The 12,115-nt window shown below is 42.5% G+C and overlaps 1 protein-coding gene and 1 long non-coding RNA gene across 10 annotated transcripts in view; one reads left to right on the top strand and one right to left on the bottom strand.

Annotated features, from left to right (window-relative positions):
- The window catches only part of TENM3 (teneurin transmembrane protein 3), a 766,204-nt gene that overhangs the window by 215,419 nt on the left and 538,670 nt on the right, over positions 1 to 12,115 (top strand). The window contains exon 1 of one of the 9 annotated variants that reach the window (XM_036228682.1): positions 11,225 to 11,318. The exons of the other annotated variants lie outside the window; for them this stretch is intronic. The gene's annotated coding sequence lies outside the window, so the exon portion shown is untranslated. Of the gene's footprint in view, positions 1 to 11,224; positions 11,319 to 12,115 lie in introns of those variants that run through there. 9 annotated transcript variants of the gene reach the window in all.
- Positions 10,173 to 11,320, bottom strand: LOC118609359. The gene is made up of 3 exons (XR_004953346.1): positions 11,204 to 11,320; positions 10,852 to 11,126; positions 10,173 to 10,694 (listed from the first exon to the last, which is right to left on the bottom strand). It is a non-coding gene; the product is annotated as an uncharacterized LOC118609359 (long non-coding RNA).

The raw sequence follows: 12,115 nt of genomic DNA, 5'->3' as shown, positions 1-12,115 counted from the left end.
TTTTTTTTCACACTGTAAAATAACTTTACTCAAAAATAGACTCAAGCAATAAAAAGGTTTTTTTTTTTCTTTATGGAATTCTTATTAGGGGCCTGTGTGCGTGCATGCATGTGTGTTTTGTGTATGTTAAGAGGCATTTCTCTTTCATCAAGATCGAATTTGTATATCTGTATGTACTATGACTTTATATATATATATATTTATACACACATATATATATACACACACGTATGTGTGTATAAAATGTAAACTAACATAATCAGAGCTGGTTCTATTTCTCTTTCCGAAAAGGAAGAAATGTGTGTCATTATTAAGTGGTCTCTAAAATTAAGAGTTATTAATCCTGGTGCATTGGACAAATTACTTACTTTCCAATTTACTCATCTTTACAATGCAGGAAATAATAGTAACTATTTTTGACATTATGAGATTACATGATCTGATGAATGCTATATGCTGAGCACATTGTCTGCAAGCAACAGCAAGTCAGGCAAAGTGAGTCAGGAGACAGAGGGAGAGGAGAATGAGGACCAGGTGTACTAGCAGTAATTGTGGTAGTGGAGATGATATAAAAAAAAAAAAAAGGCTTATTTAAATGTTTTCCCCACTATTCATAATAAGAACTTTAAATGTGTAATGTGATTAGAGAAAACTGAACGACATCATTACATATAATAAGAGACAAGTAATTGCAAAAGAAGGAAGTGATGAGGACAGGGTAGAGGTAATGCTTTATGTTAAAAAGGTAAGGGCTTTCAACAAGAGCGATACTTTTGAAAACTGTCCTAGAAATAGCATGGGATGCTGACCTGTAAATGCCTAGCTTCCAAATAAAGCACTTAATTTGGGGGATATATTTATTCTTGATTTCTGGTCAAAGTTATAATGTATTAAGTTACTTCCTATTCCATCTCACACAAAGAATTCTGTAATTTCTGATAATAAACAGAACTAATACATATTTTAAAGTTCATTTAAAATTTATATAATTTTAGAATCATACATATTATATTGAACGATATCATCAGGAAAAATTTGTACATAGTAATTCAACTATTATGATACATAGAATATGCTATCTCAATTTAAAACATTGATTTTACTACTCTTAGGAAGGATGATTCAAAATTCACTTTTGAGTGTCACTGAATTTTCAGCTAAAATTTCTTCAAATATCCTTACCCTCTTCATTTTGTGAATTATAGTTTCTTAAATGGAATGAGTGACTTTTGAAAATAATTCAACTAGATTTATTTAAAACAACTTATTTTTAATAGGCTAATGATAAATACCGAAATATCTAGTTCCTTTAAGCAAAATATTTAGCCCAGGGCGAAACTTCTTAAACTTTCCTGTGCATAGGAATACCCTGGAAAGCTTGTTAAATATGTTAATTTATCGGTTCTATCCTTGGAGAGTCTGATTCCATATAGCTGAGGCGGGCCCAGGAGTATATATTTTACTAAGAATTCCCAGGTGAATCTGATGTAGGTGGTCTAAAGATCACGATTAGAAAAAAAACATTGGTCTAGGACTATCACAGATTTTGTCAGCCTGTTTATTAAGATAATCTTCAAATTTTAACATAGAACCTTTTTATCAAAATTTTTTTTAAATATAATAAAAGTTGATTTCTAATAAGTTTGAAAATTAATATTACTTGTACGATGGTCTGATTTTAGTTCCTAAGTAACACTTAGACTCATGAGGCAGATTCCAATACTCATCAGTGTAAATAGAGAGACTAGAGATGGATGCAGAACTCCCTGATGTCTGGAGCATAAAACCAGGATTCTAACCTAGGAATCTCAGATGCACTCTTCCTCCAGCATCCTCACAGTTTATCTTCAGTTTAAGCTTGTTCTCCCTTCTCTTTCCCTTAATTCAGATTCTCTCTCGGCCAATTTCCTGCCTCTTTATAGACTCTTAGCTCATAATCTTCTCATGGCCTACTTCAACCACCCTCACCCCCTCCCCCTCTCTCCTAGATATCTTATCCAAGGATAAAAGAGGAGAAGGTGCATCCTGATCTTTCATAGATTTTGTGGATTAAAAGTGCTGGATTTGGGCTAGGAAAGAAAGGTTAAGTAAACAGAAAGAGAAATTGGAATGCTAACTCTACCCAGCCCAGACTCTGCTTGCTCCCAGTCTGCTTGAGGAATGCCTGGCTTCTTCCCATATACCAACAAAATCCAGAGCTACATGTTCATCAGAGAGACAAAAAATCATGATCATACAGCCTGTCGGAACTGCCTTATTCCAATCTGAGTCCTTTAATCATTTCACGGCCTTCATCTGCAATGCTTCTCTCAGGAATTTATCATACTACAGAACAAGCTATCCTTTGCCGTCTTAATGTAGTGTAAGCAAAGTGTACCAAAGTTTCAGTCAAGAGAATTCCTAAAATGTTGTTACAAATACTTTTTCCTGCCCTGTTTTGGAAGCTTTTACTCTGAAAGTAGGGCCGTATCTAGTGCCCTTTTTAACACAAACAATTTCATGTCCTATGAAGATGAATACTTAGACTTCCAGAAACGAACTCATATGACTGTGATCTAATTTACTTCTGAAATCTGGATTTATGAATAATCCAGTTTCAGTCTCTTAGAGAAATCAGTCCTGAGTCAAAGACAAGTTTGGAGTGGAAATAAAGAAGAAATAAAATATGAAAGAAAATGCTTTGTTGAATTTAAATTTTCTGAAATCTTAAAAACATTGTTTGTCTTACCATCTCCATTTCAAATAAGTACAATGGTCCATGATATACTTTACTCTTTTGAGAAAATAGTGCATGTGTATGAATTGCATCATAAGTGTGTGTGGTGAGAGTAGCAGTTGTATTAATGATGGAAATAGCTTTTCTCTCCTGGCACTTCCAGACAGAAAGGTGACTTCTAAAATCAGCCACACACACACACACACACACACACACACACACACACCAAAACGAGAAACTCACCTCTATACTTACATGCCTTTAGTTGATATTTCACAGACAAGAAGTTTTTGTAAGGCTGAACCCTAAATGATCTGTTAATGCTTTGGGATTTTAAAAAGTTCACTTTGAAAGCTGATTCTTGTAATCAAATTTGACATGAAAATAGTAGTCATTAAATTCAAGGAAATACCATAGTTTAATGCCTAATCACATTAAATTTAAGATAATTTGTATGTCATGAAGCTATATTTTGGAAGCATGAATTTGAACTTTACTACCGAGTAGACCATATATCTATGTAGACTTTTAGCCTCAAAGCACTTTAGTATTGAGTTACAGTTTCAGGAAGTCAGTATGGAAAAACTACCTATTTATTAATTACATTTAAATGCTTTGGAAAATACATATACGTAATTAAAATGATGATCACAAAGAATAGTGCTGTGATTCATTTCTTGAAGAATCAGTACCTTTCAAGGAAAAATTGTTTTGTCGCTTCACCTGTTTCATGAATTCCCAGGAGTATTTCTAGCCACCAATTTGAAACATTTTAATGTTGTCCTTTCTTCAAACAGTTCTGATTGTCCTACACATTTTTGTGTACAGATGTTGTCTAGGTGATGGAAGGGTAGGGATTAAGCTGGATTTCGTACAGGGTCAGTGTACAGAGTAAATTCTGAAAGTACTGAACAGATGATTTATATTTTTAAGCTCGATCATTAAAATGATGATAATACATATTATGAGGATATTAACATACACCTAATAGGTCACCCACACCCACACGGGAGTATTAGTACTTCTTAGTAATTCCATTTACTTGACTCAAATGGTTTTGTCTGATTGTTCTAACCTATCATGATACCTTGAGCAAAACAACTGATGTCATTCAGTAAGGACTTAGATCCATTAAAGAGAAGCCCATTATAACATTTCATACAATCTACAATGCAAATGAGAACCCTATTTAAACATAAAATGGAAAACTATCTGAAGGAGGCTAGAGCTAGTCTTCACTGCTAAGATTTCTGAAATATTCTTGAAAGTATCAACCCAAAATTGTGGGATAGTTTCTGTCTGTCTTCCCAATCTAAGGATTCAAAGTTTCAAAATGCATAGAAAGAACTTCCAGTAAGAACAACACCCCTCCTCCCATACAGCATTGTGTTAAACTTCATCCAATTCTTCAGCTAATTCTTATGCTTCTCCAATTTTACTGGATATGATGTTTTTATTGGGGTTCAGGGAAGCATGGCTAATGACATCAGCAAGCTTTGTAATTTCTCACTGCCAGTTTTCTACACAACTTACACTTTTGTCACTCAAACTGCACCAAATTGCTCCAACAATTAATCTTAAAGCACAGGCATAGGGAGACTTTTAAATGGACCCCTTCTTGGGATTTTGTGTTAAAAACAGAAAAGTTCCCATGAGCAAAGGGGGTACATTAGTTTCTCCGGCCTCTGCCTCTCCCCAAGTCTCACTCTTCTCTCCCACCCTGCAAAAGGAATGAATTACATTTCTCTTCTTGTCCTTTAAATGAATAGCATAGTTTGGGTGAAATTATCGGGCAATTGCATGCCTTTTATGCAGATAATGCTATTTGATGAAAGCGGTGTTTTGATCTGCTAAGGATAATACAGACCCAGGGTTGGATTCATTGGTGAGAGTAAAGCTGTCTTCTGTGATAACTTCATCTCAGCATGAGGTCAGACGGGGAAAACTGGGATGGGGGATTAAAAAATGACACAGTCGGAGCAGTATTCAGTTCCCTGCTGTGCTCCTGGCTGCACACTATAGCTTATGTTTCTGATCTGTTATGGTATTGTCTGCCTTTCTCTCTCAGAGCAGAAAGAGATTGCTTAAAACTTTTCTTTTTTCAGCTAGAGGGATTAGTTCTGTGCAGCTTTTTTAATTAAAGAAACTGTATCTTTTTAAAGGCAATTTAAAGCTGCAAGGGAAGGGCCATCAACATCCATAACTTAGTACTATTATCTGTAACAAAATGTAAACTCTAAATTCAATATTCGGAAATAAGAGAAGGGAGCGCTAGATGTCTGTTGTATTTTTAACCTTTAGTGATTTCTCAGGTCCCTAAATGAAAAATAGTAAATAAATTATTTTGTATAAGTTCTGAAGACATTTCCATAAGTAGTAACTTCCAGCCACTTTGCTTTTTAGCTTAGCTGAGCTTGCTTAATTAAATCTTCATGACGATAGCGAAGTGCACTTGAAAATAGTGTAAGAGGAAATAGAGTTGACTATATATCCTTTCCTTTACCCAAAGATCATTTTGAAACATTTCCATTCTACTGAAAGTGATAACAGTAGAAAATGTCTGTAATATAGGCAATTTGCATTTAAACAGTGCAAAGTGCAACATTAGGGTACTTTATCAAAACAAACCTTTGCATATGATATAAGTGGTCATCATCTTTATTAATCTCTGGAGCATGGATTGAATCTATCCAAAGTGATGATGAATTTGTCAGGACGTATACATTTGAGTTGAATTTATAGCTCAATTTAACCCAGGTTAATGTCGAAAATCCTCAAATGTTTCAAATAAGGCCCATATGGTTATCACTTTACAAAGCATACAGGCTCTGTGCTTCAGTTGCAACATACACATCTCCAACTAAATTCCATGCCAGATCAATTAGAAACAGTCTTCCTGAGCAGACAGGAACAAACAGAGATTGTTTCCCCAATACCAGCTGAACCCTTGTCTTGAAGAAATGAAAAGCAGTCATCTTAAGGCTCTACACTTCTTACCATTAAAAATCCAAAGGAACTTTGGAAAAAAATAAGGGTTTCATAAATAATGTCATATTTAAGAGAAAATACTTAGAGTATCTGCATTTAATAGGTGCTTAGTGCAAGTTTTTCTATATTTCAGTCAATATTACATCTCACCGAAGAAAAGGAAAACAAAATGTGATCTCTCTGCCTTCTCCCATTATTTTTGTCTTTACTTCAAGTTGTGTTTCTGAGAAAAGTCAACCGAATTTGGAGAGGAATTGATGTGGCTTGATAAATCATGACTAAGATTTTTAAACTATGTGCCAATAAAAATTTTTGAAATGCGTACTTAAACATATTTTCAAAGTCAATTTTATTTATGACATATCTTTTTTAAGTAGGAAGTAAGAATGAATTCAATAAAAATATTTTATTCATGTAGTCATCCAACAACTATTTATCGAGCATCTTCTATGTGGCAGACCTTTGTGTTAGACCCTGTGGGTTCAAGGAGGAATAAGGGCACCCCAGGAGCCTTCGCCTGTTGGGAAGGGCCCATATAAAAAACAACCCAAAACAGTGCCATCATTTATTACATGCAGAAAATATGGCGAAAGCACTTCTTAGGGAGGGGAGTATCATTAATAGGTGCTTTAATAAGTAGGTATTCCAGAGACTGAGAGTACAGGACATCCCAGATGAATGAGCAGGCCAAGGGAGGAGAGAATAAGGCCCTTCCAAAAAAATGAGGACATATTCCATGGGTCCGATACTGAATTATTATCACCTACGTGACTATTTTGCTAATCTATTTACAAGTTAACCTGTAGACTGGATCCTGAAATATCTAAAGGACATTGTATTCTTAACACAGTCTTCCTATTTCACTAACCTATGATAAACCTTGCCAGCAGCTTGTGCCTATCTTAAATACATTATCTACTGTATACTTTAAAGATAGTATATATACTTACTACTTGCTAAAAAGTCATTTATAGACAATATGAGATTTTAAAAGACACTCCAAGATAGCTATTATGAAAGTTGCACTTTTTTACTATGGAAGAACGTGGAGGTTGGAAACACATATATAAAGTTAAACCATAATTGAAAATGCCACATGTAAAAAGATGTCTCTGTGTTTAAAATCTTTCAGGAAAGGGGGTCTTTTATGAGGTTGTCAAGCAAAACCAAGTCAGCAGTTGGGTTGTGCTCCACAACTGTTTTCACTAAAAGTCAGAGCTATGTGGAGTCTTTGTTTATGCAGTGGAACACAAACTGATGTACTGGGAAAGCATGGTCCCATTTTAAGGTTGATTTGTCTGATCCCCAGTTCACTTGGTGCTTCCAAAATGCTTGTACATCGAGAGATGGCTATCTTGCTTTAATTAAGGTAATGGAAACTATAAGACAAATATTCTAATTTTATCACTGGCTTCGTCAGTGATAAAATTAGAATATTTGTCTTATAGTTTCCATCAATCTAATAGCCCAGGAAAATAGTTACTTATTTTTGTAAAGGGAAAAATATCCCCAAATATCAGACAATAACTTTAGAGCTACTTGAGAGACTTCTGTGTACGAGTTAAGTTCTAGTGCTGTAAATTGTTCCAGCTAATTCCTTGCTATGTGCAAAGTGACTCCAGGTGCTGAAACTGGGATTATCTTGGATGACTACCAGCCTGTAGCCTCTCTTTTAAGCAGCCCATCACTTGTTCTCAGTTGAGATGTAACCTCTTTTTGGACATATATAAATTACTGGTTTTCCTCATCTTTTCAAAGAGTGAGCAAAAGGTCTGAGTTGGGAAACTTTGGTTCCGCCATCCATTTCTCCCTTCCTCATCAGCACCTAGAGCCCCTTGTGTGGGAGGAGTAGCTACCCTTGTTTTGGGCCCAGCAGTCAGGCCACTCTTTCCTATTGGCTAGAGTAATCATAACAAGTCCAAAGAATATCTATGAAGTCCAGCGGTGTCCACGAGCCTCCTTGGAGGGCCTGACCCAGTGCTCCCCTTCCCAATGCCTGGTGTGTCAAAGGAGGAAGTGGCTGTGGAAATTGGCTGCTCCCCATCAGAGGTAGGCAGGACCAGGTGACACCCAGCCTCTTCAGCTCCAGGCTAGATCTTTAGGACTGGAGGAAACTGACAGCCGCCCACTCCCCTCCCCCCCCCCCCCGCAAAACAACAACAACAACAACAACAACAACAACCACAACAAAATGGTGTCCAGGGAAGGCACACGTCATGTCACGCTGACCAAAAGAGACAAGTATCACCTTCCGGAGGGGAACGACATTGAGGTGGGATGTTAATGGAGAAGCAGACAGGTGCTGTCGGCCCTGCCTCAGCAGCAGGATAAGAAACTGTTCCTCTCCCGCCCCACCCCGAGCCCTGTCAGGTCCTTGTTAACCCCAAAGTGAATACAGTGGTTTGACCCATTCTCTTCTTCCTCCCTAGCACATTTTAAAGACTTGCAAAACAGGGCCAATGCATGCGTTTCCAGGGGTGGGGATGCGGACTACGAGGGGAGCTCGGGAGCTCGGTAACATTTCATTTTCCTTTGAGAACTGCGTTATCAGTGCGTGGGGGATGGGGGCTATCGCAGGGCCGGGCGGCCGACTTGGTCGCATTATCCGGTTCCTGCCTGGCTGCCTTAACCAGGCAGAGGCACCAGCAGCGCCCGGCAGAGTTTGCAGTGAGCCGCCAGAGGTTTGAAAAACACACAGAGACTTCTTGCATTTCTTCTCCCGCCAAGGACACGGTGTGAGCTACCCACCATCCCCGCCCTCCAATGACAACCGTTCAGCAAAAAGCCTGATGGGCACGTAACAGACGGCCTCTGTGCTTTCCAGGGATGGGATGTATTTGGAGGAGAAAGCGTGTGCTGTATAGTTTGGCACTGCACAACATCAGCTTTTCCTAATGGTCTCAAATGGTGGAACTTCTTTGCTAAGGAGGAAAAAAAAACAAACAAACAAACAAAAAAAACCCAAAAAACAAAAAACCGCGAAGACCCAAACTTAATACACCTAAACTGCCTGGATTGCAGGCTGTGTCTTACACAAGCAGACTGTCGGTGAGGAGGACACCTGCGCACGTTGTCCATAGCGATGCTTTGCATAGAGTGCACAGAGCCGTATTAATGAGTTCTGCAGCATTTTGTCTGTTTTGCATCCAATTAGTGTTAATGTTCAGCATCACATACTGAAAAAACTTTCAATATCATATAACAACAAGTTGGGCTATAGACAGGCTCCAAGATTTATTACCATTTCTAAATGTTGTGAGTTCTATTGTTTCCTAAGCATATTACCAGCGTTAGCTATAATGAGGGCTCTAAGAAAATAAAAGAGCTCAGATGAAGAAACACCAGCCGCCTCACCCCATCTCCCACCTGTTTTACCAGTAATTTAGCTCTCCTGTGTGGCTTCTTTAGGATGGGGCAGTCTTTTCTCTTTTTCGAGTATTCCTAGAAAGCAAGGTATGAAAGAGCAAGGGAGAGTGTTTCTCGGACACTTAGAAAAGTTTTAAACACTTCAAATATTTTTGTGGGAACTGGGCCTCAACGTGGTTTATGAAACACCTTCCAAGTTTCCTTTTGATCATGTCTGGGATGCTAATTTTAAGTAGTTTGTGTAATTGTCAAGTAACCTGGGGCAAACTTTCATAATAGACAAGTTTTTTAAGAAAATGAGAATGACTACATTCTCATCCCCCTGCGGCCTCCCCCCCCCCCCACACCTATGTTTTTCAAATGTGAAATACACGTGGCAAGAAGGAGACCGATTCACCCCAGGGCGATGCTAGCTCCCTCCCCCAAAGATGTGCCTGTGGTGCTTGGCGGCACTGGCGTCCCGGAGCCTGGTCGTGTTGCTCACGTATCACCTACACGTAACGCTTCGCAATGCGCTGGGTCACTAAAGCAACTCCGGGAACTCAGGTTGTGAAACTGGGCACACTAATTCAAGTTCGGGGATTCTCCTTGTCCTTTCTACCCCAAACGTTGGTTGTACTTTATCATAAAGTTTTTCTGAGCGCTTAATCTGCTTCTTGTTCTGCACGAAGTTACGAATGCCACGTGTATTTCCTCCCGTCCCGAATCAGGTTCGGTGCAGGTCGGCGGAACCTCCTGCTCTGAAGTTGACTGTGGGAGTTGGAATACGAAGGCTCAGAGCCCATTACTCCTTCTGCCACGCTTCCAAGCACAGGTTTGCGGCAGCCCGGACCTTACGGGACACTGAGTCTCAGTTACTTCCCTGGGGGTACACTCGGGCTCCCCAAAAGGAGCCACGTGTGCTAGTCCCTCCCCAGTGCACGCGCGCCCCAGCCCGGCCGCCGCCCTGTCCTGGAACAGAAAGGTATTTGCTGGTTTGAGAAGGTTGAAGAGCCGGACGGCAGCTCCGTGAAGGCTGCGGGCTGGGTGTTTCAAATTTGGGAGCAGCCAGAACTTCTAGCTACCCCGGGTGAGCATCTCTCACGCCGGGGGCCAGAGTTTCAGAGGGAACTTCAGTGTGCAGAAAATGACAGTGTCTTGTGGAAAGCAGTAAACTTTTATTTCCTCCCAAAACAAAGCCAAAGCAGGTGTTCCACTGTTAATATAAGGGAAGAGAGGTGTTGGGGCAGGGGATAGGGAGGGAGAGAGAGAGAGGAGAGGAGAGATGGAGCCTTTAGAGGACTCCACATTCCGTCCTCTGGTCAGTGCGCGCTTGTTGGAGGTCCTGGTGGTTGAACCAGAGGGCGGACGCTTGTTCTGCGACAGGGTCCAGTGGGGCTTGTAAGGAAGTCTGAACGCTTAGAGTGCCCTCCCCCGTCCGAAGGTCATTTGCGCTTTTCAGTCTCGGAGGAGAGGACACTCTGGAAGGGTAGGCACAGGTCATTTTTCGAGGCTGTGTAAAGGACAGGCCGCCTACCGGGGGTGGGAATCCTTAATTACACCCTTCTGCCTCCGAATCCGTCTTCCCGGCAGCGTCTTGCACTCCCACCTCCTCGGGTGACTCAGCTGACCTGAAATGCCCACCCTATGGAAGATCAAGAAAAGTAGTTTTCTAAGAGGGTTAGAGGTTTGATTACATAGACAAGTGTTTCCACTTAGGTCCAAAGCAATTACCCGCCCCTTCCCTCAGCTCCTCCTCCCCTCCACCCCGAGAAGAAAAGGACAGACCCCCACGAACGTACCCGCGCACTTTGTTGGTGCGTGTGAATTTCAAATGGCGCTGGAAGTTCATTAGTGTTTGCAATCAGCAGCGGGCAGACCCCTCATCAGAGCCGAAAGCCGGCAAGAGCCATTCATCAGCGTGAAGTGTTATTCATGGATGACCCCTAAATCACGGCAAGAGTAGTAGATGCACTGATTGGTCACAGCATGGGAGCCTCGGTGCTTTCCCGTCCCCGATGCGGCCGGGAGGAGGGAAGGAGGGAGGGGCGGCGAACGTGGTTCAGTCCGGCAAATCCTATTCGACAGAAAAAGGCAGTAAACGGGGAATTTCTTATTTTGAATAAAGAAGAAGAAGAAGAAGAAATAAAGTACCTGTCATCTTGACAAGTGGCGGAGCGGAGGCGCCAAGGGTTATAAATGATCACAGCCGGGTCCAGCCCGCCCTGGGATTGGGCTCTCCCGCGATCCGCACAGGGGGAAGCTCATGGTAGGCTCCTCTCCTCTCTTCTCTCCCACACTCACACACACGGACACGTGTACGCGCCTGGTCTCGGGCACACTCGGCCCGGCGCATCCCCCCGTCACACAATTAAGGTCCTGGATGCTGCTCCTTCGCACAGCGCCCTGTTCGCCTCCTCACCTTGCCCTTTTCCTCCTCCCTCCCAGCCTCCATCCTCCCGCTCCCGGGCCGAGAACCGAAAACTCCGGTCCGGCCTCGGCAGCCAAGGAGGAGGCTGGAGGGGCCGGCGGGAAGGGAGAGGGGGAGAGCGCGGGGGAGAAAAAGAAAGTGAACTCATTGGCGCTCCGCGCGCGCTGCCCTCCCCTCCCGCGTCCCTCGCCCGCCGAGGCCGGGCGGTGGGCAGGGAAGGAAGTTGTAACACTTGCTGTTCTCTCCCCCTCCTCGCACCCTCCCCCTATCTCCCCTACTCCGCTCTCTGCGCGGGGCCCCCTCCCCCGAGCGCCCGGCTCCTTTGAATTTGGCCAAGTGCTGTATTTGCGCTCTGCTCGGGTGGACGCGGTGGCGGCGGCCGGGGAGCGAGCGGGCGGCGCGGGCGAGCCGAGCGCGGTAAGTGCGGCGCTGCCGCCGGCGCGCCCTCCTTCCTTTCTGGGGTCCTAGTGCCCGGGCCGCGGCACCGGGAGCGGGAGGGCGGGCAGGAGCGGGCTCGGAAGGCTGCGCGTTTCTCCGAGCTGCTCTGGGAGGCGGCAGCAAGTTGGCCAGCCCGGTCGCCCAGGAGCATCTCCTCGGCGCGAAACGTCCCCGGGTCTGGCCTGCGGGTTCGCGGC

This window comes from Rousettus aegyptiacus, unplaced genomic scaffold, assembly GCF_014176215.1.
Source record: "Rousettus aegyptiacus isolate mRouAeg1 unplaced genomic scaffold, mRouAeg1.p scaffold_m13_p_11, whole genome shotgun sequence".
NCBI classification, from domain to species: domain Eukaryota; kingdom Metazoa; phylum Chordata; class Mammalia; order Chiroptera; family Pteropodidae; genus Rousettus; species Rousettus aegyptiacus.
This window is presented reverse-complemented; position numbering and strand designations above follow the sequence as displayed.